General features: G+C 32.9%; 2 long non-coding RNA genes across 2 annotated transcripts; one reads left to right on the forward strand and one right to left on the reverse strand.

Moving 5' to 3' along the window:
• Positions 1-5,379: 5,379 nt before the first annotated feature.
• LOC127736163 (uncharacterized) lies at positions 5,380-9,956 on the reverse strand. Its single transcript, XR_007998835.1, has 3 exons — positions 9,700-9,956; positions 8,802-8,929; positions 5,380-5,745 (listed from the first exon to the last, which is right to left on the reverse strand). It is a non-coding gene; the product is annotated as an uncharacterized LOC127736163 (long non-coding RNA).
• Positions 9,957-10,023: 67 nt separating this feature from the next.
• LOC127736162 (uncharacterized) lies at positions 10,024-25,551 on the forward strand. Its single transcript, XR_007998834.1, has 5 exons — positions 10,024-10,191; positions 11,593-11,720; positions 14,875-15,033; positions 15,973-16,057; positions 25,047-25,551. It is a non-coding gene; the product is annotated as an uncharacterized LOC127736162 (long non-coding RNA).

The following is a 25,551-nucleotide window of genomic DNA, read 5'->3' on the forward strand; positions in this document are numbered from 1 at the left end:
TCACTGTAATATTAATCTAAAAGCGATAATGTGTATTATGCGTTCTTTGTAAATATATCGCTCCCTTTATTTGTAGTGAATGGTCACTAGTCCAAGTGTTTGACGTTCATTATAGCCTGATTTTGCAGACATTTACAGATTTGTTTGTTTAAAATGTTAGAAATGTTTGGTTTTTACCAATTCATTCCGTATTTTTGAAACAAAAGTAAATATAAAGGTACAATTTTAGATGTATATTTATTTCAAAAAGCTGAAAGGGTATCGACTAAACTCATAGGAAAGTCGAGGGGACTATTATTTGAACGCTGTATGACGTATATAATTTGAGATAATTAAACTGATTTGATATTCTTTTATGCTAATTTCACTTCCTTTTTATTTCTAAACGTATTTGTTAAATATTTCTTTTTTCAATGCTAGACACCAGTGAGTTGAATGCATAAGGAGTGGATGCTGTTCCCCACAGTCTGTTACTATAGTTTATTTTTTTATATCTTGCTTTACATTAAGTTTCTCTATGTGTTCTATCTTTACCACTGACAACATACAACAATCAGGTATCGAAATATGCATTTATACATATAATTATTTGATAGAAAATTTCCGACTGACTAGACCCAATGAATTCACTTTTGTTTAAACACGCGATTTAAAGAAAGTTTATCACAACAACCAACAATAACTTATTATGTACCAATTACAATGTAATAATTGCTGTAAAATTTCATCAATGTTATTATATTTTTACTTTTTTTGTTTGGGTCACCCGGTCATCGTTAATCATTCTAGGTCATAATGGTTTACTATTGAAATATAAGGATACAAACTATATTGACATAATGTGTGGACTCATGATTTACAGGTTGAATGCATTAAATAAATGAAAATTCTAAACGAATAACTGTTTTAAAATACAAGCTCTACTGTACAATATAGAATTTAAGGTAACTTTATTACATAATTTTTATTACACAAATCATAAAGCTAGCATTATCCTTTAATTTCACTTTCCGCTATATAGATGATGTCCTCCCACTAAACAATTCAAAGTTTGGTGACTATGTTAAACACGTCTATCCCATCGAACTTGAGATAAAGGATACACCAGAAAGTCTGCCTCATACCTTGACTTACATCTAGAAATTGACAATAATGGTCGGTTGAGAACAAAACTTTCCAATGAAAGAGATGAGTTTAGCTTCCCAATTGTGAACTTTCCATTTCTGTGTAGCAACATTCCAGCAACGCATGTATATGGAGTATATATCTCCCTGTTGATATGATATTCCAGGGCTTGCATTTCCTATCATGATTTACTTGATAGAGGGTTACTGCTCACAAAGAAGCTATTAAACCAAGAGTTCCAAGTGGTGCAGTTGACATCATCCCTTCGAAAATTTCACAGACGACATCGTGAGTTGGTTGACCGTTATGGAATATCTGTTTCACCACAATCCCGTCCTCTTTTCCTCGAATGTGACCTACCGAATTAGAGTTTTCACCGGGTTTGTACTTACATTAGCAACACGACGGGTGTCACATGTGGAGCAGGATCTGCTTACCCTTCCGGAGCACCTGAGATCAATCCCGGTTTTGTTTTTGTTGCTCAGTCTTTAGTTTTCTATATTGCGTTTTATACTGTGTTTGTCCTTTGGTCTTTTTCGTTTTTAGCCACGGCATTGTCAGTTTATTTTCGACTTATTTTGAATATTCCTTTGGTATCGTTCGCCTCTCTTTTGTAATGAAAAATATTTCACATGTGAAATAAGCCCTGTTATTTCACTATATTACGTCATACATAAAAAGGTTTTGTCAATGACTTTGAATCATAACGAAGTGAGAATGAGTAGAAAAAGATGAGTTCCTTGCATTTTAAAATTCTTTGTTTCATTAAAAAGCAAATAAAATGAAAAGAATAGCTAATAGAAAAGATTAAAAAAAAACTAAGCAATATCCAACTAGTGACTTAACCACGGCGATAATAACTTATGGTCACAGTGCATTCGCAAATTATTGTGTTGTTCGAGCATTCGTTGAATATTTTTCGATATTTGAAATCTTTGTTTAATTAAAAAAGAAGATCAAGTTGAGAAACCACATGCCTATCGGATTATGGCTTATTTTCGTGACTTTCGTAATCAAAGTAAAAAATGCTAACACGGAGTTATCATAAGATTACATGCAGCAATAGACACAGACATATACGAAGAGATTCAATCGGACTTTCAAGGAACACACATATATATATTAATTCTTAAAGAGACCATTAAAGATAAAACGTTCTTTAATTTTTATTAAAATTTGTATAAAAGCCATAATTAAAACGATGTCTTGATACCATGAAGACAACAAAAACCATAAGTCTAAGCAATACGATGACCAACTAGAACCGATAAAATGACACCCAACATTACCCCCACCCCCTAAAAAAACCACTTCACCTCACATATCATTGTGTTTGGAGGACATGTTTTCAAGACCATCGACATTCCTATGGGAACAAATTGTACTACTATGCTTGTCGACGTGCTCCTTTATTCTTATTAGGCAGACTTAATACAAATGCCTGTCTTTAAAAATGAAAAGAAGCTGGCGTTAAACTTTAAATTCACGTTCCTTTTAAAAGTGATGTCCTTTCACAGGATTACTCAAAGTTTGATGACTATGTTGACTGCCTTTCACTCAAATAAACTAGACATAAAGTACACAACAAATACGTTAAGCCTGTTTGTTTACGACAAAAGAGATATTGTGAACTTTTTTTTACTCCCGGACTATTTCTATGTAGCAATGCATATGGAGTATACATAAATAAATAAATAAAATATTTATCAAAGTGTCACATATTGATTGTAATAAAAAGAATTCATAGACAATATACATACATAATAAAACAACCAATATCCAGCCAAACCTCTGACTTACGAGACACTATATACCAAATAACTATTTACAAATTGAGACAGCGTAAAAATTAAAATAAAATAAATATGTCTTTTACACAAAAGAATAAACCTAAGCATAAATCTCTTATAATAAGTTATTTAAAACATAATCATTTCACATTGAATGATAAAAAATCTCAAAGCATCCTATTTATAATAAAATATCAGTTTATAAATCACATAATCTAAAAAATAAGTAAAAATTAAGCTAAAAATATAAACTTTAAAAATTTAATATCCCTATTATTTGTTCAAATTAGGCACGAAAAAGAACGTTGATGATCATTATAAACATAATTTTCTTCGAATAAAAAATGTATGTAGACTTTTACAAAAATAATGCTGGATTTCTGTGAAATTCATAATATTTAGAAATTTGTCATTAATATTCAGAGTGTCAAAATTCGCAATGTGTTTAAAACATTCGTGAAACTAGTCATATCATAGATCACTGCACAAAGGTTCTGCAGTCACACATTTCACATAAACGTTCCTCTGTATGCGTCCTGTAGCATCTCCCTACTTCAATTACGAGAGGAAAGGAGCCTGAGCGGAAAAGGGCCATAGTTCGTCTTTCCATTCGAAAAATGTTTAAACTAACGTATTGTTCATTTTTCACAGAGTTTTTGTACATACGAAACGTCCGAAGCTTATTCTCATTTCATGTGTTAGATCTGTCATTATAAAGTTCTATATACTATTCTGTATTGTCAAGGTCGACACGTTTATCGCTAACCAATCACATGGCACATTTTTCAAGATCTCAATATTGACGATTTCAAGTCTAAACCTCCTGATTGCACCTGTGCTAGTTCCCCATTCATATATAATCCCGCTGGCCACGTTATTACTGATGACCTAAACATTGTCAATAACACTTCTCTGCCAAATGTGTTATCCAAAGGCCCGAAATATCGTGAGCCTAAATCCATCAACTGGAAACACAACTTCATAATGGATTCAGTCGAGGATTATGCCAGGCAATGGGTTAAACGCAAGAAAGAAGACATAGGTACTCTTTCCGAATGGATTAAGGCTGTGAGGTCGTTGATACAAATCAGCATTAAAAAAAAAAACTGAATGGGTCTATGAATACCTATGCTACCTCAATCTTTAAAGACCCAAATGTTGCAAAACACCTGTCCTACCTTAATGACAAATATGTTGTTATCCCCTCAGATAAAGCCCAAAACAGCATCGTTTTTGTGTGTAAATTCCATTACATAAACTGCTTGATAAATGAATTAGGTATTGACAATTCGCTTGGAAACTCAACATATACCCCAACGACACTTACCTGGATAATCATAGGTCTGTTCTATGTTCCTTTGGAATTTCAACCAAAGATGAAGAACTGGATCTTCCTTCACTGTATTGGATACCTAAACTACATAAGTGTTCTTACAAACAACGTTATATTGCTGGGTTTTCCAAGTGCTCCACGAAACTTCTTTCTAAATTATTGACATCAATTTAATCAGCAATAAAAGCCGGGCTTTAAAGTTATTGTGGAATTACATTTTCTAGAGGTGGCGTGAATCAGATGTGGAGTACATACAATCTAAGACTCTTTCATCTTGCAATATTATTAAAACATTTAACTTTTCTACACTTTACACAAGTATTCCCCTTTCCAAACTAAAAGACAAATTGAAAGAGTTGGTCCTGCTTTGTTATAAAAAAGAATGGCCTACGTAGATACAAGATTCTTGTCTTAGGGAGGGATAAATCTGACTGTGTAAAAAATCACTCTGATTCTACCAAAAAATTCTCTGAAACTGACATTATCAAGATGCTTGATTTCTTGATTGACAACATATTTGTTACGTGTGGATGACATGTTTTTCATCAAACAATCGGCATTCCAATGGGAACCAACTGTGCTCCTCTTCTTGCCGCCTTGTTCCTTTATTCATACACAGGCAATTTTTTCCAACGTGTGTTTAACGTTTGTGCTCATTACGTGAAAACTATGTTATTTCCACGTGTGTATCACACCGTTTATATCACCTGTATTTGACACACACAAGATTCTCACGTGATAATCACGTTTTAATCTGCTCACGTGATATTCACGTTTAAACGTAACGTTATTTTCACATGTAAATTTTTTAACGTGATATTAACGTGTAAATATTGTGTTAATTTCACACGTAAATTTTTAAACGTGATTTTAACGTGTAAATATTGTGTTAATTTCACATTTAAATTTTTTCACATTATTTTAAAGTGTAAAAGTTGTGTTATTTCACATCTATATTTTCACATGATGGTGATGTGAATTTCATATTAATATCACATGAATAACATATGTACATGTAAGTGCAAGTTATTTTTGCAATGGCTATGTTGGATTTTCATGTGTTCAGTGAATATTTAAGGTAATGCATCTGTCATATAAATTTTACCTGAGTACAACATAAAAATTCACCAATTGCAAAACATGAAATTGTAAGTGTATTGTATGTTGTTTACTGTAAACTATAATTCCTTCACCAGGGTTATTCTGAATTAACAAACTAATTAGAAATATACATTGTGCTTTGTTATGCTCTAAATGAGTCTTCCTTTATTTCCTGTTCTATCAAATTATAAAATCTTCCTTTACTTCAAGTTGACAATGGTTTTCATTAGAATCACAAGAGGTATATTCCGTAACAATTCTTTTTAAAAGAAATAAAACTCATTTCATGTTCTGATATCGTCTTTTCACAGTCTTGTTGTTATAATGATTTACTGCTGCAGACACTTATTTCCTCTTTTTATTCATAGAAGATGTATCACTCTGTGTCAATTTTCCCTGCAAACATAAGAAAAGTAGTAAGAACAAAGAAATTATAATAATAGCTTATTAATTTTGTCGTTGAATTCTACTGGTACTGAACATGCTCTAAATAGAAGATGCAAAACTACATCATATGAATGTTTTAGTTTATGATTATTTTATTCGAACAATTGACTTAAATAGGATCAGACACAAGTTTTACTTCTGTATACAATAGGATAATAATATTATATTAAATTGAGTATGCATAAATTTTGCACCTGTCCCAAGTCAGGAGCCTCTGGCCTTTGTTAGTCTTGTATCATTTTTAATTTTAGTTTCTTGTGTATAAATTGGAGTTTAGTATGACGTCCATTATCACTGAACTAGTATACATATTTGTTTAGGGGCCAGCTGAAGGACGCCTCCGGGTGCAGGAGTTTCCCGCTGCATTGAAGACCCATTGGTGGCTGTTGTCTGCTCTATGGTCGGGTTGTTGTCTCTTTGACACATTCCCCATTTCCATTCTCGATTTTATACATACAAAATTTTTTAATTCTAACATGAGTATAAGTTAACCAATTTGAAAATAAAATGCAAGGCTCAGCTTGATATGACTGACCACAGAGGTATATAGACCAATTTGAAAATGGGGCCCAAAATCAGAAATCTAACTAAACGATTAGATTCAGCATATCAAAGAACCCCAAAAATTCAATTTTTGTTGAAATCAAACAAAGTTTACTTTTGGACCCTTTGCTTCTTAATGGGGACCAATTTAAAAACAGGGCTCAAAATTAAAATTTTAACTTAACAGTTAGATATCTCATATAATAGAACCAATAAATTATTAAATTTTATATGTCTTCAAACGACAAAGTTTAAATTTGTACCCTAGGGACCTCAATGTGGACCTCTTTTAAAAAGGAGGCCAAATCTATATACAAGTAACAAGGTTTGAAAAATAAAATAAAGACTTTGAATTAAACACAATTGAAATTGGTCAAGAAAAAAGCAGTTTATACATGTACAAAAAATAAACAAAGTGTTATTTTTGGCCCCTAATGCCTAAACTGTTAACATGGTTAAGGCCATAACCCCCAAAATCAATCCAACCTTCCTATTGAGGTATGGAACCTTGTGGTGTCATAAAGATCCATTAACTTAAATTTGCGACTGTATAAATATATCATGTATATTATAAAAACAAGAGTGCACACCCTGAAATGTCTCGCCTTCTTTACTAACCATTGATATTATGTTGATAGTCCTAAATATAAAGCTGAACTACAACTATCACATAAACTTAACATGATCCAAGAAAATGAGGTCAAGGTCATATAAACCAAACGAGAAATACTTGTAGTATGTATATTTTTACACCTTACAATCATTCAATACACTAAATATAGTTAACCTATTGCTAACAGTTTCTAAAAAACAGACTTAACCAAGAAAACTAAACATTGACCAATGAACCATGAAAATGAGGTCATGGTCAGATGAACCATGCCAGGCAGATATGTACAGCTTACAATCCTTCCATACAACAAATATAGTTGACCTATTGCTTATAGTTAAAGAACAGACCGAAACACAAAAACTTAACACTGAACAATAAACTGTGAAAATGAGGTCAAGGTCAAATAAAACCTGCGAGACTGATATGTACATAATAAAATATTTCCACACACCAAATATAGTTGACCTATTGCATATAGTATTAGAAAAAAGACCAAAACTCAAAAATTTAACTTTGACCACTGAACCATGAAAATGAGGTCAAGGTCAGATGACACCTGCAAGTTGGACATGTACACCTTACAATCATTCCATACACCAAATATACTAGACCTATTGCTTATAGTATCTGAGATATGGACTTGACCACCAAAACTTAACCTTGTTCACTGATCCATGAAATGGGGTCGAGGTCAAGTGAAAACTGTCTGAGGGACATGAGGACCTTGCAAGGTACGCACATACCAAATATAGTTATCCAATACTCATAATAAGAGAGAAATTAACATTACAAAAAATCTTAACATTTTTTTCAAGTAGTCACTGAACCATGAAAATGAGGTCAAGGACAATGGACATGTGACAGACGGAAACTTTGTAACATAAGGCATCTATATACAATTTATGAAGCATCCAGGTCTTCCACCTTCTAAAATATAAAGCTTTTAAGAAGTTAGTTAACGCTGCTGCCGCCACAGCCGGATCACTATCCCTATGTCGAGCTTTCAGCGACTAAAGTCGCAGGCTCGACAATAAAAACTACATTTATGGGATTTGAAGGAAGAAGTGATGAAAAAGCAAATGAGGATGAAAATTGAAGTTTTGAAGGTTGAATCCAAGATATATTACCATACCCAATGAAATAAGAAACTGCTTAGACATTTATATATTTAAATGTATATGTACAATGACAAGACTCAATACAAAGTTTACAGTAACACTGAAGAATGACAAAACTCAATGCATGCCTGATACAAAGTTTACAGTAATACTGAAGAAAATTTTGTGACGGTCAGATTGACGGGACAAAAACAATAATACAAGTTCTCTTGGTCTGCTTAGATAATGAGGCTGCATGGACAAGCTAATATATATAGCCTTTATTTATATCTTTAACCTTTTAGTCATTTCAGGATATCTGCCCAAGACCATTCTTTGGTAATCTCGGATACATGTACCCAGTACATAATATTCACGAGCAGAGACAATCAAATTTGAATTGTTTTACATTTGTCATTTAGTAGCCTTTTATAGCTGTCTATGCATTATAGGTTTTACTCATTGTTGAAGGCCATACAGTGACCTATAGTTGTTAATGTCTGTATCATTTGGTCTCTTGGAGAGAGTGTCTCATTGGCAATCTTACCACATCCTATTTATTTTACATTTGTATTGACACTTACAATGTATATTGAAGTCTTTTGTTTTAACCAAAAGATGCCTCTACTGGTTTTGTTGTTTGTTCGGGTGCTAATTCATTGAAATATAGATGACATTTCTTTTCATTTATTTATCTCAATCGTTTGACCGTTACAGCCAAGTTAATCAAGTATAAAATAAGTATATAATACCTGCTGCTTTTACTTCTTCTCCTTATTGAAAAAGTACATTTCCTTTGTTAATTTCTTTTTTTTCCCCAATGAGCTCCTCAACAATTTTCTCTGTTCATTAACTAAGAACTTGGGAACTTGCTGTATCCCTAAAAACATATCAAATTATTCAATTGATGGAAAAAAATCTTTCATTTTTATAATGGTATTATTTATTACACAATAGAAATATTACTCTTAAATATTTGTTTACATGTAGCTCAAGTTTATATGTAGTAATGTCATAAATGTGTAAGCTAAACATAAAATAAAAGACAGCTGTTCAAAGCTGACTGACATGATATCATCAATTAGATTTAACCCCCTGAAGTACAAATTAAGGAGAAATTACAACTGAAAATATCGTTTAACAAGAGAAGAGAATTATCCTGTCATCAAGACAAAGATTGAAGAATCCAACTAAATCCCACATCCCCACTTTTTCACCCCCAATATGAAAAATCCCCTTTTTTTAACCTCGATATCCCACAACCCAAAAGTGTGTCATTCCCCTAATGTTCACCTGTACTAATATCAGAGACAGATTTAATGCGCAGCCCCCCCCCCCCCCCTTTTTGTGGGCTTAACCTTAGGCAGTCAATGCCCCCTTTTGTTGGCTTAACCTTAGGCAGTCATGCAATGCCCCCCTTAATTGTGGGATTTACCTTAGACAATCAATGCCATCCCCCACCCCCTTTTATTAAAATTTATGTCATTTATGGATCCACCACTGAATATGGAAAAAGAGTTCATAAATCGGTTTGACTTGTGTCTTATCGAATTTGTGTTAAGGTTATTTAAATAAAATATATGTTTTAACTAAACTTTAGTGTAGCCGTAGGGTAAAAAAAAATCAGAAAAAAAACTGTATCGAACTTACCTGCACTGCATATTTTTAAAGTCACAAGTACACAGTACAGTAGACCCGAGACAGAACTTTTTTTTTACTTCTACAGTTCCGTCATTGTACAGTACACAGACTCTCAGTCTGTCAGTTTCATATGGACTGTTATCACATTGACATGGAGATTGCTTGCCAAAAATAACCGCGGGAAATACCGCACACCTTGAAAAATTTCGGAATCGGTGTGTAACCCAGAAGCGGAATCAATTTATTAACATTGTTTTGTTATCCAGCTGGTAGCTTGATATAATTTAAATATTTAATTAAATTGATTATTTGAATATTTAAACATGAAATACAATCGGTAAATTCAGTTTAAATGAGAATTGATGTGCTTCGTCTCTCAGAGAATTATCCCGTACGGTTCACAGAAACGAGCGTCTCAGACGACACATTTGGACGACACCAATTTTGACACCACAGTAGTGGCAATGGAAAGTAATGCAGATACTCTTGAAGATATAACAGGTATATTTTATTTAACAACCCCGTTATGAAGGTATGTGTACAATAGTTAATTAAAACGTACCATTCCCTGAACAAATACAGTCTTCATGAAACACTTGACTGCCTGAAAATTGGAAAAACCCGTCATAAACTTTTAAATTCCTTTAAATTTAAATCATTTAGGGTCTATGGTTTGTGACTTGTGAGTCCTTTTTCATTAAAATTTTACTGTCCTGACAACATTTATACATGCCTGGGCCGTATGATTTTTATGAGTTAATCATGAAGACCAAATGATCACACTAATAGTAATACCCAACTTTTGAAAGAAATTACCACAGGCACTAGCATTTTGTATATAATTTAATCTCTGTAAAAAATAAATATTTTTTTTTAAGTTTTAAACTGAATTTTACTGTGCGTATTGCTGTGTGTTTCTTTATTCTACATTGGCTAGAGGTATAGGGGGAGGGGTGAGATCTCACAAAACATGTTTAACCCCATCGCATTTTTTTGCCTCTCCGAAGTCAGGAGCCTCTTACCTTTGTTAGTCTTGTTTGTTTTTAAATTTTAGTTCATTTATATGTTTTGGAGTTAAGTGTGACGTCCATTTTCACTGAATTACTCAATTAGTACACATTATTATGGAGGGGCCAGCTGAGGCCCACCTCGGGTGCGGGATTTTCTGGCTTCGTTAAAGACCCATTGATGGCCTTCGGCTGTTATCTGCTCTTTGTTGGGTTGTTGTCTCTTTGACATATTCCCTATTTCCATTCTCAATTTTACTCAGACTGACTCAGAGACATCATATATAATGTCTCTGATTTACTTCACCAGTATGAAAGAGAACTAAAGTTCATATTTATAGATAAATTACTTTATATTTATATATCTATTCAAAATAAAATTATGAAAAGAAAAGTAGAGATTATTGGGATTTTTTTAATGTCAGAATATCATGGATAAAGCCAGAGGATTCTGAATATCTGGCAAAAACTCAAAAACATGAGGAACGAACATCCTTAGACATAAATATATGTGGGTTTTGATTTTTACAAGACTTCAATAAATAAATAGGGGCTTTTTAACATTCAGCTGCAGGTACTGAGGACCTACATGTATTGATCACTTACACTTATCTGTCTGGAGTGGTATATAAACTACACATGTCTCATAGACATACACCACATAACTCATTTTATTTCACCAGTTAAATATATGTCAAGATTGTTCATGATCATAGAATGACACTTGAGTTAATTATCAGGCAATTACCTTTCATTGTTCCACTTATTAATATTTACCACACAATTTTGGTAGTTCACTGTAATTTTCCCAATTTAAAGTTTGACAGACTATGACAATAACTGTATGTGTAAAAAAATACTTAAAATTTATGCATTTCTTTTTTCTATATGACAGATAATAAGCAGGGCATGAACGAAGTATGGAGGATCTGTTTGAAAATTCCAGACATGAGAAAGAAAATGACAGGGAGAGATGTCCAGTTCAACGTTACCAGGATAATTCAGCAAAGTTCCAACAGATATGTATGCACTATTTCCATTCTATGAAATGTAATGCATTTAATAAAACAGTGTGCTTTAAAAAGAACAACATGCCTTTTGGCTTGCAACATATGTGCAGAGGAAGAATAGATTTAATTTGTTGTACATTAATGCTACATATGATATTTAAGTAACTTTGCAGAACAAAATGTTCTGAATGTTAGCATTAAATATTTGCCACTGGACAACTGAAGGACGTTATGTAATGCATACAAAAATTGATAAGTCAAATGTAAAAGGTGATAAGAATCGAATAATCATTTAAATGTGTAACTAAAAAAACCAACTATATATACGGTACATATACAAATGTACCTAAGAAGTGACTAAACAACATGAACAATAGATATATCTTGGAGCTATTCAGGAATTATCTAACAGGGTCTTTTTTTACACCAACCACCCGTAATATAAAAATTAATTTTACTTAATGAAGTATCTTTCTAAAGAAATTCTAAGGAAATTACAACCACCCCAATATAATATGACTACTTGGCATGACATCAGATGCAACTCATTCATTTGTCATTGTTACCTTTAAAAAAATAAAAACTAGAGGCTCTCAAGAGCCTGTGTCGCTCACCTGACTCTACTTTGGTTTTAGAAATCATGTAAAGATAGATAAAAATCATAACAGATACCCAAATAATGATTGAGGCCAAATTTTGATTAATATTGGTCCCGTTATTTAATAAAATATCCTGGTGGCCATCTTGAACAGTAAATCGGCAACAAAGTAGCAACACTTGGTCAGCACTTCATAAGGAACATTCATGCCATGTTTGGTTTCATTCCATTCAGTGGTACTCTAAAAGAAGACATCTGTATGTATTTCCCATAGGGTCCTATGTTAAACTAAGCCCCCCCCCCCTAGCGGCCATCTTGGATGATGGATCTACTGCAAAGTAACAACACTTGGTCAGCAACTCATAAGGAACATTCATGCCATGTTTGGTTCAATTCCATTCAGTGGTTCTCTAAAAGAAGACAATTGTATGTATTTCCCATAGGGTCCTATGTTAAACTAAGTCCCCCGCTGTCGGCCATCTTGGATGATGGATCGGCTGCAAAGTAACAACACTTGGTCAACATCTCATAAGGAACATTCATGCCATGTTTGGTTCCATTCCATTTATTGGTTCTCTAAAAGAAGACATTTTTATGTATTTCCCAAAGGGTCCTATGTAAAACTAAGTCCCCCGCTGGGGGACATCTTGGATGATGGATCGGCTACAAAGTAACAACACTTGGTCAGCATCTCATAAGGAAGATTCATGCCATGTTTGGTTTCATTCCATTCAGTGGTTCACTAAAAGAAGACATTTGTATGTATTTCCCATAGGGTCCTATGTTAAACTAAGTCCCCGGCTGGCGACCATCTTGGATGATGGATCGGCTACAAAGTAACAACACTTGGTCAGAACCTCATAAGGAACATTCATGCTATGTTTGGTTTCATTCCATTCAGTGGTTCTCTAAAAGAAGACATTTGTATGTATTTCCCATAGGGTCCTATGTTAAACTAAGTCCCCCGCTGGCGGCCATCTTGGATGATGGACAGACTGCAAAGTAACAACACTTGGTCAGCATCTCATACGGAACATTCATGCCATGTTTGGTTCCATTCCATTCAGTGGTTCTCTAAAAGAAGACATTTTTATGTATTTCCCATAGGGTCCTAGTTAAACTAAGTCCCCCGCTGGCGGCCATCTTGGATGATGGATCGGCTACAAAGTAACAACACTTGGTCAGCACCTCATAAGGAACATTCATGCCATGTTTGGTTTCATTCCATTCAGTGGTTCTCTAAAAGAAGACCTTTGTATGTATTTCCCATAGGGTCCTATGTTAAACTAAGTTCCCCGATGGCGGCCATCTTGGATGATGGATCGGCTACAAAGTAACAACACATGGTCAGCACCTCATAAGGAACATTCATGCCATGTTTGGTTTTATTCCATTCAGTGGTTCTCTAAAAGAAGTCATTTGTATGCATTTCCCATAGGGTCCTATGTTAAACTAAGTCCCCCGCTGGCGGCCATCTTGGATGATGGATCGGCTACAAAGTAACAACACTTGGTGAGCACCTCATAAGGAACATTCATGCCATGTTTGGTTTTATTCCATTCAGTGGTTCTCTAAAAGAAGTCATTTGTATGCATTTCCCATAGGGTCCTATGTTAAACTAAGTCCCCCTCTGGCGGCCATCTTGGATGATGGATCGGCTACAAAGTAACAACACTTGGTCAGCACCTCATAAGGAACATTCATGCCATGTTTGGTTTCATTCCATTCAGTGGTTCTCTAGAAGAAGTTCAAAATGTAAAAAGTTAACGCCGACGACGGACGACGACGGACGACGCCGGACGACGCCGGACGCCAAGTGATGAGAAAAGCTCACTTGGCCCTTCGGGCCAGGTGAGCTAATAAAAAATGACTTATAAAATCATGTCTGATTCTACAACATTTCATTTTATACTTTAAACAAATTTGATATGAATTTGGAGGGCTTGTAATCGTGCAGTCCTATCGCAGCTGTTTATTAAATTTTATTTTCTCATAATTGAGATATTGAATGATTGATGTTTAGCGCCACTTTTAACACTATGGTGCTATTTTGTGGCATCCAGGTTTTATTGATGGAGGAAGCTGGAGAGAACCATGACCTTTGGTAGGAAAACTGACAATCCTAGTCCATTAAGATTGGAGTTAAGTTCACTTGCCACGTACAGGATTTGAACTCACAACCTTAGTGTTGACTGGCTGCTGGCTGGTGATACAGAAGTTCGACTACTTAGAATACTCGTCCAAGTTGGCCCCATATAATCGAGATATAATAAATATATATATACAAAATTAATTAAATATCACACAACAAAAGGAATGTAAAATAAAGAAAGAAAAAAAAGAAAGATTTATACATACACACAAAGAAATATTTAAGTCACTCAGCATAAAATCCCTATGCAATGATGTTAATCTTTAATGATAACATGTTACATGTATATACTGTTCATATTATTAACATTACTAAAGATGATTATGTGCCATTTGTTTGTCAGTCAGTAGAAGGAGGCATAATATGTGGACTAAAGTTCATGTTCATGTACATTTATTTGAATATTTATTTTTCCAGAAAAAATCTGAATTTGAGGCAAATATATACTGTCATGTATATATATACACATGATATAAGATGGATAAAGTACATGATACTTTAGCAGTGCTTCAGAGAATCACATTTGGCTACAGAAGTTTGTAGTATTTTGGTTGTAATCAAGTTATTAAGCTGAAGGTAATTTAATAGTAAAACAAGAAATGTTTCCTATTCAAGTATACTAAAATAAAGTTTGATGTTTAGGTCAGAATATGGTAAAGTTCTTTTTTTTTTGTCTCCCTTTCAATTTACTTGCGTATTTTCTGGCTTTTTTTTTTGTAAAGTACTGGTAGAAGTCAAAATTTGTTTGGTAAAGCACCATTTAAGTTCAGAACATGTTGTATATAGTAAATTAATAATTTAGATAAAATAAAAATAAAAAATACAATTATTTTATCTATCTACCCTAGCTTTCTGCCAGGAGACAGCAAATATGTGTATACATTTTTTGGCTTTATTGTTCAAAAATGATGTTACAAAAACATAACCAAATATTGATTAAATCCTTCATACTGCAGGTTATTTCTATACTTGCATGCCTGAAATTAAGATTATAATCTCATCAAACATTACTTTTCAAGTAGATAATAATATATTGTCAATTATATTATAATAATTGAATATTAGAGTTTCAGTAATTCATATATTGTCTTGTTGACAGCTCATTCAAATTAAAATATATAAAGTTATGAGGGTCCGGTAATTGTAGATTTGACCATGTTGACAGCAACAATAGCTTAAAAGATTTTGACATAAAAATTGAACAGTAATCTGAAACTGATGCTCAGAACCTTGAGGAATATCTAGAATTTCATTTTGTTTATAAAAACTGTATACTATACTTTTTGATAGCCCTTAGTAAAACATTTTCTTGGCTTATTTTCATTTTATGAACTATTTGAGTATTTCTTAATTCATTGACCCAGATTTAAATAGAAGGCTCAAAGGATTGAGATCTAAAAAAAATCTTTTAAGACTTCCAGATGTATGTATGCCTTTCTTCTCGTTATTGCTTTGTTTGATCCTGTTCCTAAGCACATATTGACATAATGATGTTATTTTTTTTTTAATTTACAGCTTCATAGTAAAACAGATCTAGGCTACACCTTCACTATTCAAGTCAGACTTTAAAAGGAAGCCTTTTTTGTTGATAGCTGAACATGTAAGTAAATACATTAATATCTTATTTGTATATTGTACAAATTAGACAAAGGAAGATTAATTAAGAAATAATTCACCTTTTTCAGAATCTAAAGGATTATGGGTAATCTAATTGTTCGTACACCAAAATGAAAATAACATTACCTCATTGGTTGAATTTCTATTGTTTAGAACTTTTTAAACCAATCACAACGTTTTGGTGTACGCTTTCGAAAATATTACCCAGAACAGAATGCATTTATTTAGATTCTGAAAGGGCGAATTAAACTGGTGATAATAGAAATATTAAAATGAGGAGATGAGGTATGATATTGCCAATGAGACAACTATCCACCAAAGTTCAAAGAAAGTGGATGTAAGCAATAATGGGCAACCATAGAGCCTTTAACAATGAGAAAAATCCATAATGTATAGTCCGCTATATTTAAAGTTCAGTCTTTGGTTAAAGTTTTTTTTTATTTATTAATATATGAAACCTTCATCATGGATTATCATGTTGATGCAATTAAATGACATTTGAATAGTAGATTTTAATAATCGAGAGGGGTAGAAGATACCAATGGGATATATTCAAACTCAAAGGTCGATTTACAAACTGACAAACGCCATAAAACAAAATAAATAAAATGCTTCGCTGGGGCGCAGCTTGATACGACCGCAGTGGTCGAACCCTGACCAGTTGGGGCAAGTATGGACACAAAATTCAAGCTTGATACAGCTATGACTTTGGATTGTCATTAAATATTTGACACAGCATAGGTTTCTGACACAGGATGAATGTGGTGTAAGAACTGGAAAAAATTTAATTTACCTATTATGGTGGAATATCCATAAACTAAATTGTTTGTTAATTTCAATATATCAAAGAATATGTAGAATTCAATGTTTGATGTAATGTAATAAAGTTGAAATTTGGACCGTTTTTGTTCAATGTGGACCAATTTGGTAACATGTATAAATAATCAAAAATCTAAATACATGGGAGCCCATTTAAATACATCATAAAGGTATTAAAATAGAAAGTGACATCATAGTCATGGCTAAAAATAAACAAAAATCCTTAATCAGCAACATTTAAAGTAATATCTAAAAATAAAATTCCTTTGTAACCATAAAAGCCCATTTAAATACATCATAAAGATATTAAAATAGAAAATGACATCATAGTCATGGCTAAACATAGCAAAAAACCCTTAATCAGCATCATTTAACAGTAATATCTAAAAATGGAAATTACATCATAAAGGTATTAAAATAGAAAATGACATCATAGTCATGGCTAAAAATAAACAAAATCCTTAATCAGCATCAGCAACATTTTATAGTAATATCTAAAAATAAAATTCCTTTGTAACCATAAAAGCCCATTTAAATACATCATAACAGATATTAAAATAGAAAATGACATCATAGTCATGGCTAAACATAGCAAAAACCTTAATCAGCATCATTTAACAGTAATATCTAAAAATAAAAATTTCTTTGCAACCATAAAAGTAAAATAGAAAATGACATCATAATCATAGCTAAAAATAAACAAAAATTTTTTTTATTGGCAAATTTTAAATGGAGTTTATTATACTAAAACAATAAATTTGCAACCATAAACATGATAAAACCCCATTTAAACACATCATAAAAGTATTAAATAATTCAACTACATCATAAGGCTATAAAAATAGAAAATGACTTCATAGTCAAGGCTAAAGGTAAACAAAAAACCTTCATCAGCAAAATTTTATATTGGCAAATTTCCAATGAAGTTTATTACACTAAAATTGTTGGCAAATTTCCAATGCATTTATTAACAATAAAGTTATTGGCAAATTTCCAATTTACATAATTTAAAAGCAGTGTAGATGAGATATTTAAATGAGTTTGAATTACCAACCTTACACTGCTTTTAAATAATGTTTTTTACTCAATTATTTGTCTATTAAAATGGAAACCCTTGTTTTTTAACCTTTTTTCCCCTTATTCCTTAAACATTAGAGCCATAAACACCCCCCCCCCCCCCCAAGGCAATTATTACTTTCCAATGTAACCTAAATTTCCAATATACAAAATTTTAAATTTCAGTTCCTCATGATATATAACCGTATCATTATTATTTTCTTTCATATATAAATCTGAAACAACCATCTTTAAATGGAAAATTTTAAAGAAAAAAAAAGGAAAAAAAAAAAATCCTACCCCCACACATTTTTTCAACCCCCTTTTGATTCATCATCCCCCACCTCAATCACAACCTTCAATTTGTGGTATGGTACATTGCAATACAATTTCACAGAGATCCATACACTTGAACACAAGTTTTTGTTGCAAACTAAAAAAATCCTTATTTTCGACCAATATTTGGCCCCTTATTCATAAATGTTTGAGCAATTAACCCCAAAACTCAATTCCTACTTTCTCTTCGTGATAAAAAATAACTAACTTAAAATGTAAATTTTAAACAAAAAAAAAAGGAAAAAAAAAATTACCCCTTTTTTGACCCCCGCCCCCCTTATGATTCATCACCCCCACCCCCCTTTCCCCCCAAACCAAGCTCAATAACAGCCTTGCCTTTGTGGTATGGTACCTTGTAATACAATTTTAGAGAGATCCATACACTTGAACACAAGTTATTGTCTAGAAACTAAAAAATGCTTATTTTAAACCCCTTTTTAGGCCCCTTATTACTAAACGTTTTGGGCAATTACCACAACACTCAATTCCAGCTTTCCCTTTGTGAAATGGAACCTTGTAGTAAAATTTCAGAAAGATCCATACACTTACACACAAGTTATTGTCATGAAACTAGAAAAATGCTTGTTTTTTGCCCCCTTTTGGCCCCTTATTCCTAAAATTTTGAGGCAATTAACCCCAAAATCAATCCCAGCATTGACCCTTTGTGATATGGAATCTTGTGGTACAATGTCAAAGAGATCCATATGCTAACACATAAGTTATGTCTGGAAGTTACAAAAATGCTTATTTTCGGCCCCTTTTTGGCCCCTAATTCCTTAACTGTTGGTACCATAACCCCTAAAATCAATCCCCACCTTCCTATTGTGGTATTGAACCTTATGGTAAAATTTCATAGAGATCCATTCACTTAAACTAAAGTTAGAGTGCGAAAACCATTGTGTATTCGGACGACAACGCCGGACAACGACGACGCCAACGTCATACCAATATACGACCTCAAAATTTTTTTGCGGTCGTATAAAAATGACTAAAAGACAAGCAACTGCATACACAATGTAGAAAACTAAAGACTGAGCACCACAACGGCACTAAATATCTTGGTGATCTCAGATAATGCAGAAGGGTTAGCTAATCCTGCTCCACATGTGAAACCTATCGTGTTATTCCAAAAAAATATCTTTGCCAATGCAGAAGGGTTAGCTAATCCTGCTCCACATGTGAAACCTATCGTGTTATTCCAAAAAAATATCTTTGCCAAGTTATACTAAGTCATTAGGCATCAGGCAACTAGCAGATTGGTTATTGACTCTTAATCTAACACTTAGATATCACCATATTCAATAAGCATCAGTAATGTAAATTTTCAACCATTAATCAATAAATCTTGACCTAATGTGAAGTTTTGAAATTTGCAAATTTTTAATGAAAAGGATAGACAAGACAGTACCAGTAAAAACAACACAGACATTGAAAAATTAAGAAACATAAAGAACAAAATTTTGTCTTCTCTTTTTCATTATTTTTGTCTTGCCTTGAAAAAGCTAGATCTAGGGGTGCTGTTTCAACAATGTATAAGTTTGTGATTAGGTCATTTTAAGGGAAATTGAGATATAATGAATATATATATATATATAAACATGTCTAAATTGAAAACGACGTTCAAACTTATGATTGCGTTGGATAAAAACCGCAATTTTTATACGTGTGCATGCAAAACAAATTTCTTGGTAGAGGGGTCTAAATACAGCACAAACAACATTTTCCAAAAGACCAAAAAAGTGAAAAAGTATATTTTAACAAAACGCATTTGACTAACAGGTCGAACAACTGATGTTCTTAAACCCTGCTGACTGCCATTGGCGATTGCCAAATAAACGGATCACAAGATGTAACAAAATGGATCTTTAAAAATTAATATCTAATACCGAACAGAAAACAAATATGCGGAAAAGATGGTATACCGCAAACAAAAGGTGCAAAAATTAGTACACCATATCCGGATTTCGACAATTAATGTCTCTTCAGTGATGTTAGGGATCGAAACAGTATTTGGAAGGCCATAAAATTTACCTCAATTTAGGATAGACTCTTGAATTTTAAAGAGTTGAAATAGGATGAACGGATCATATAAACCCGAAGGAAAATATAATACAAGCCCAAAAAAAAAATATAAACATGTCTAAATTGAAAACGACGTTCAAACCTATGATTGCGTTGGATAAAAACCGCAATTTTTATACATGTGCATGCAAAACAAATTTCTTGGTAGAGGGGTCTAAATACAGCACAAACAACATTTGCCAAAAGACCAAAAAAGTGAAAAAGTATATTTTAACAAAACGCATTTGACTAACAGGTCGAACAACTGATGTTCTTAAACCCCGCTGACTGCCATTGGCGATTGCCTATATATATATATATATACAAAATTTATTAGATATCACACAACAAAAGAAATGTAAAAAAAAAGAAAAAAGTTTTATACATACCGTGAAATGATACGGACAATGAAATACTAAAGTCACTTAGCATATAAGTTTGTGATTAGATGTAAGAAGATGTGGTATGAGTGCCAATGAGACAAATCTCCATCAAAGTCACAATTTGTAAAAGTAAACCATTATAGGTCAAAGTATGGTCTTTAACACAGAGCCTTGGCTCACACCGAACAGCAATCTATAAAGGGCCCCAAAAATGTTTGTCAGTTTAAGGGGAACCTTTAGTGATGGGCCAATGATATTTGGTATTCAGTTGTATTAGTATTGGCACATCACATTTCCATGGAGATTATTTGGCCCTGTACATTCAGTCATGTTTTTTTTATGCCCCCGCAACTGAAAGTTGGGGGGCATATTGTTTTACCCCTGTCCGTCCGTCCCATTATTGGTATATAGTTAATCCGCATAACTCCTCCTACAGTTTGAATCCTAGGAAGTTTTCACTTTGCTGTCTGTTTGTACATATATTGAAGGTGTGCATGTGGTCAGGGTTTTGATTTTTATTAATATTTGCTCTTTTGGGAGATAGTTGAACTTTGTCAATTTTTGGAGTATTTACTTTCATAAGAGGAGCGTTTCCAGATAACTCCTCCTACAGTTTGAATGCTAGGAATTTTTCACTTTGCTGGCTGTTTGTACATACATTGAAGGTGTGCATGTGGTCAGGGTTTCGATTTTTATTAATATTTGCTCTTTTGGGAGATAGTTGAACTTTTGTCATTTTTTGGGTGTAAGCGTTAATTTAAATGTTATAGTTATTTTATAATAACACTTTGCATCTGCGGGGGCATCAATTGTGTCTCCCAGACACAATAATATCTCAAAGAAAGTCATACATTGACTTTGTTATAATACAGTTACTTTAGAGTGGAGTCACTTTGTCTAGTTTTCATTTCAATTTTACACAGGCAAATCACCACATTAGTTATGATACATATAAAAAAAATGTGGTATGATTGCCAATGAGACAACCCTTCACAAGAAACCAAATGCCACAGAAATTAAGAGCTATAGGTCACTGTACGGCCTTCAACAATGACTAAAGCCCATACTGCATAGTCAGCTATAAATCACAAAAGTAAAACAATTCAAACGAGAAAACTAACGGCCTGATTAATGTATGAAAAAATTAACGAAAAAAACAAATATGTAACAACAAACAACCACTTAGCTACAGACCCCTGACTTGGGACAGGCACATACATACAGAATGTGGCAGGGTCAAACATGTTGGGAGGGATCTCAACCCTCCCCTAATCTGGGACAGAAGTGCAACAGCACAACATTAGAACGAACTAAAATAAAATGCTTCGCTGGGGCGCAGCTTGATACGACCGCAGAGGTCGAACCCTGAACAGTTGGGGCAAGTATGGACACAACATTCAAGCTTGATACAGCTCTGAATTTGGATTGTTATTAAATATTTGACACAGCATAGGTTTCTGACACAGAAAGAATGTGGTCTAAGAACTTTTTTTAATTTACCTATTATGGTCCAATGTCCAAAATCAAAATACATGGTTAGATTCAGCATATCAAAGAACCCCATATATTCAATTTTTGTTAAAATCAAACAAAGTTTAATTTTGGACCCCAACTTGGACAAACTTGAAAACTGGGCCCATAATCAAAAATCTAAACACATGTTTAGATTCAGCATATCAAAGAACCCCAAAAATTCAATTTTTGCTAAAATCAAACTAAGTTTAATTTTGGACCCTATGGACCTTAATGTAGACCAATTTAAAAAACGGGACTTAAAATTAAAAATCTAAATACACGGTTAGATTTGGAATATCAAAGAACCCCAATAATTCAATTTTTGATGAAATCAAACAAAGTTTAATTTTGGACCCTTTTGACCTCAATATAAACCAATTTGGTAGCGGGGCCCACAAATAAAAATTCTAAATTCATGGTTAGATTCAGCATATCGAAGAACCCCATATATTCAATTTTTGTTGAAATCAAAAAAAGTTTAATTTTGGACCCCAACTTGGACCAACTTGAAAACTGGGCCCATAATCAAAAATCTAAATACATGTTTAGATTCAGCATATCAAAGAACCCCATATATTCAATTTTTGTTGAAATCAAACAAAGTTTAAATACTGGACCCTATCTTGGACCAACTTGAAAACTGGGCCCATAATCAAAAATCTAAACACATGTTTAGATTCAGCAAATCAAAGAACCCCAAGAATTCAATTTTTGTTAAAATCAAACTATGTTTAATTTTGGACCCTTTGGACCTCAATGTAGACCAATTTAAAAAACAGGACCCAAAATTAAAAACCTAAATACACGGTTAGATTTGGAATATCAAAGAACCCCAATAATTCAATTTTAGATGAAATCAAACAAAGTTTAATTTTGGACCATTTTGACCTCAATATGAACCAATTAGATAACGGGGTCCACAAATAAAAAATCTAAATACATGGTTAGATTCAGCATATCAAAGAACCCCATATATTCAATTTTTGTTGAAATCAAACAAAGTTTAATTTTGGACCCCAATTTGGACCAACTTGAAAACTGGGCCAAAAATCAAAAATCTAAATACATGTTTAGATTCAGCATATCAAAGAACCTCATATATTCAATTTTTGCTAAAATCAAACAAAGTTTAATTTTGGACCCTTTGGACATTAATGTAGACCAATTTGAAAACTGGACCCAAAATTAAAAATCTAAATACACTGTTAGATTCGGCATAACAAATAAATAAATGTGATCAAAGATTTTACAAATCTAATGCGCCATACTGTGCAATTAAAGATTACTTCTTGAAATTTTTCAATATTTGAAATTTGAAAAAAAAATAATATTTGAAGAATAATTCTTTTTAATTTCTGAAATCTGAAATGAGAAAAAATTGGCCCCCCACAATTTCTTTTTATCCCCCCCCCCCCCCCCTTTTTCCCCCAAAAAAATTCTTTCCCTCAAGATATGGTCATAATCTCAATTCAAATTTCCAATGGAGTTGGCAACCATAATTACCCATTTAAATTTACCATAGTGCTAACTTAATCTATTTTATAATAGAATTAATAAAAATATAGTGTCAAATCTTTCATATGGATTTTTTTGTAAAAAAAAAAGATGAAAACATTTGCAGATATTTTTACTGGTCTTCCTTTATAAATATGCATTTCTTTAAACATAATTTAAAAGCAGTGTAAGGGAAGTAACCAAAACGTTGTATTTGGATTACCTCCCTTACACTGTTTTAGATTATCTTTATTGTTCATTAACCATTACTTTATACATAATTTAAAAGCAGTGTAAGGGAGATAATTTCAATGATGTATTTGATTTATCTCCCTTACACTGCTTTAAATTATGTTTTGTACTAAAGTATTTGTCCATTAACCAGGACAACCTTGTTTTTCCCCCTTTTTTGCCCCTAATTCCTAAACGGTTTGAGCCATAACCCCCCAAAGCAAATCCTAACCATCCCTTTGTGGTATGGAAACTTGTAGTATAATTTCAGAGAGATCCATACACCGTTCCACAGTTATTGTCTGGAAACTAGAAAATGCTCATTTTTGGCCCCTAATTCCTTAACTGTTGGTACCATAACCCCCAAAATCAATCCCAACCTTCCTTTTGTGGTATTTAACCTTATGGTCAAATTTCAAAAAGATCCATTCACTTAAACTAAAGTTAGAGTGCGAAAACCATTATGTATTCTGACGACGACGCCAGACGACGACGACGACGACGACGACGGCGACGACGCCAACGTCATACCAATATACGACCACAAAATTTTTTTGCGGTCGTATAAAAATCAGTTGAAAAAGGCTGCACTCAACAGATGGATACAAATAGAAATACATACAACAAAAACACAGAGTGGACGTGGATGGGTACTTGTACATCCCAACAACAAACAGACACTTAGTACAAATCTGAGAGTGCAGATACTGACAGCTAGTTCAAAGCCAATAACAACTTAAAAAAAAAAATGCATCTAAGAATAAATTATCAATCAGTACACATCCAACATCCAATGGATTTAGTGTAAAGACATCATAAACAATCAGAAAAAAACATGACCTGGTGCAATGCCAAGATACAGGAAATGACAGATTGTAGATCCATGAAAGTGCATATGTATATAATAATAATGTTTAATAGGGTTGTAAACTATAGATATATTGAGAATTTTATCACATTGTTGTTTACAAAGCAAAAGCAACACTCATATTAGAAGTAAAATAAAGCTTTCATTATGTATGCTTAAATAAGATAATATTATAACAGTAAATAAAATTCTTTTTTTTATCCTTTCAGATGAAGAAACTTTCAAAAGAGTGGAGCATTTAGAAGACGGAACAATCAAATATTATTTGTTACTATTTCAGTAACTTTTCAAATGTTAACTGTTTAGAATATTCTTAAATATAAATATAATTGAATTTAATGTGGAAAGTGTTTTGTTTTTTTTAACATTTGGTAACATATGCCTCTGTTAGGGACAATTTTTTAATCATAAGCTGATTATTTTTAGATTTGTCATGGTAAACCTGCAAGGGACACAACTCTTGAAGAATGAACATTGTAAAATAGCTAGTCTGTATTGAATTGTTGTTTGGTATACATTTGGTTTTGCATTATTTGTTGTGCAATTTCGAATTCGACTTCTTTTCAAACATTGTATAAATTTAAAATGTAGCTGACTTTGACATTGGTATTCATACTTTTAGATTTTTTATGAATTGTCAAACAAACGCGATTATAAAGCAAGAATTTCAAACAAACAAAAAAAGAAATACTAACAGGAAGATTCGAAAGGTTT

This window comes from Mytilus californianus, unplaced genomic scaffold (genome assembly GCF_021869535.1).
Source record: "Mytilus californianus isolate M0D057914Y unplaced genomic scaffold, xbMytCali1.0.p SCAF_3, whole genome shotgun sequence".
Classification (NCBI taxonomy): domain Eukaryota; kingdom Metazoa; phylum Mollusca; class Bivalvia; order Mytilida; family Mytilidae; genus Mytilus; species Mytilus californianus.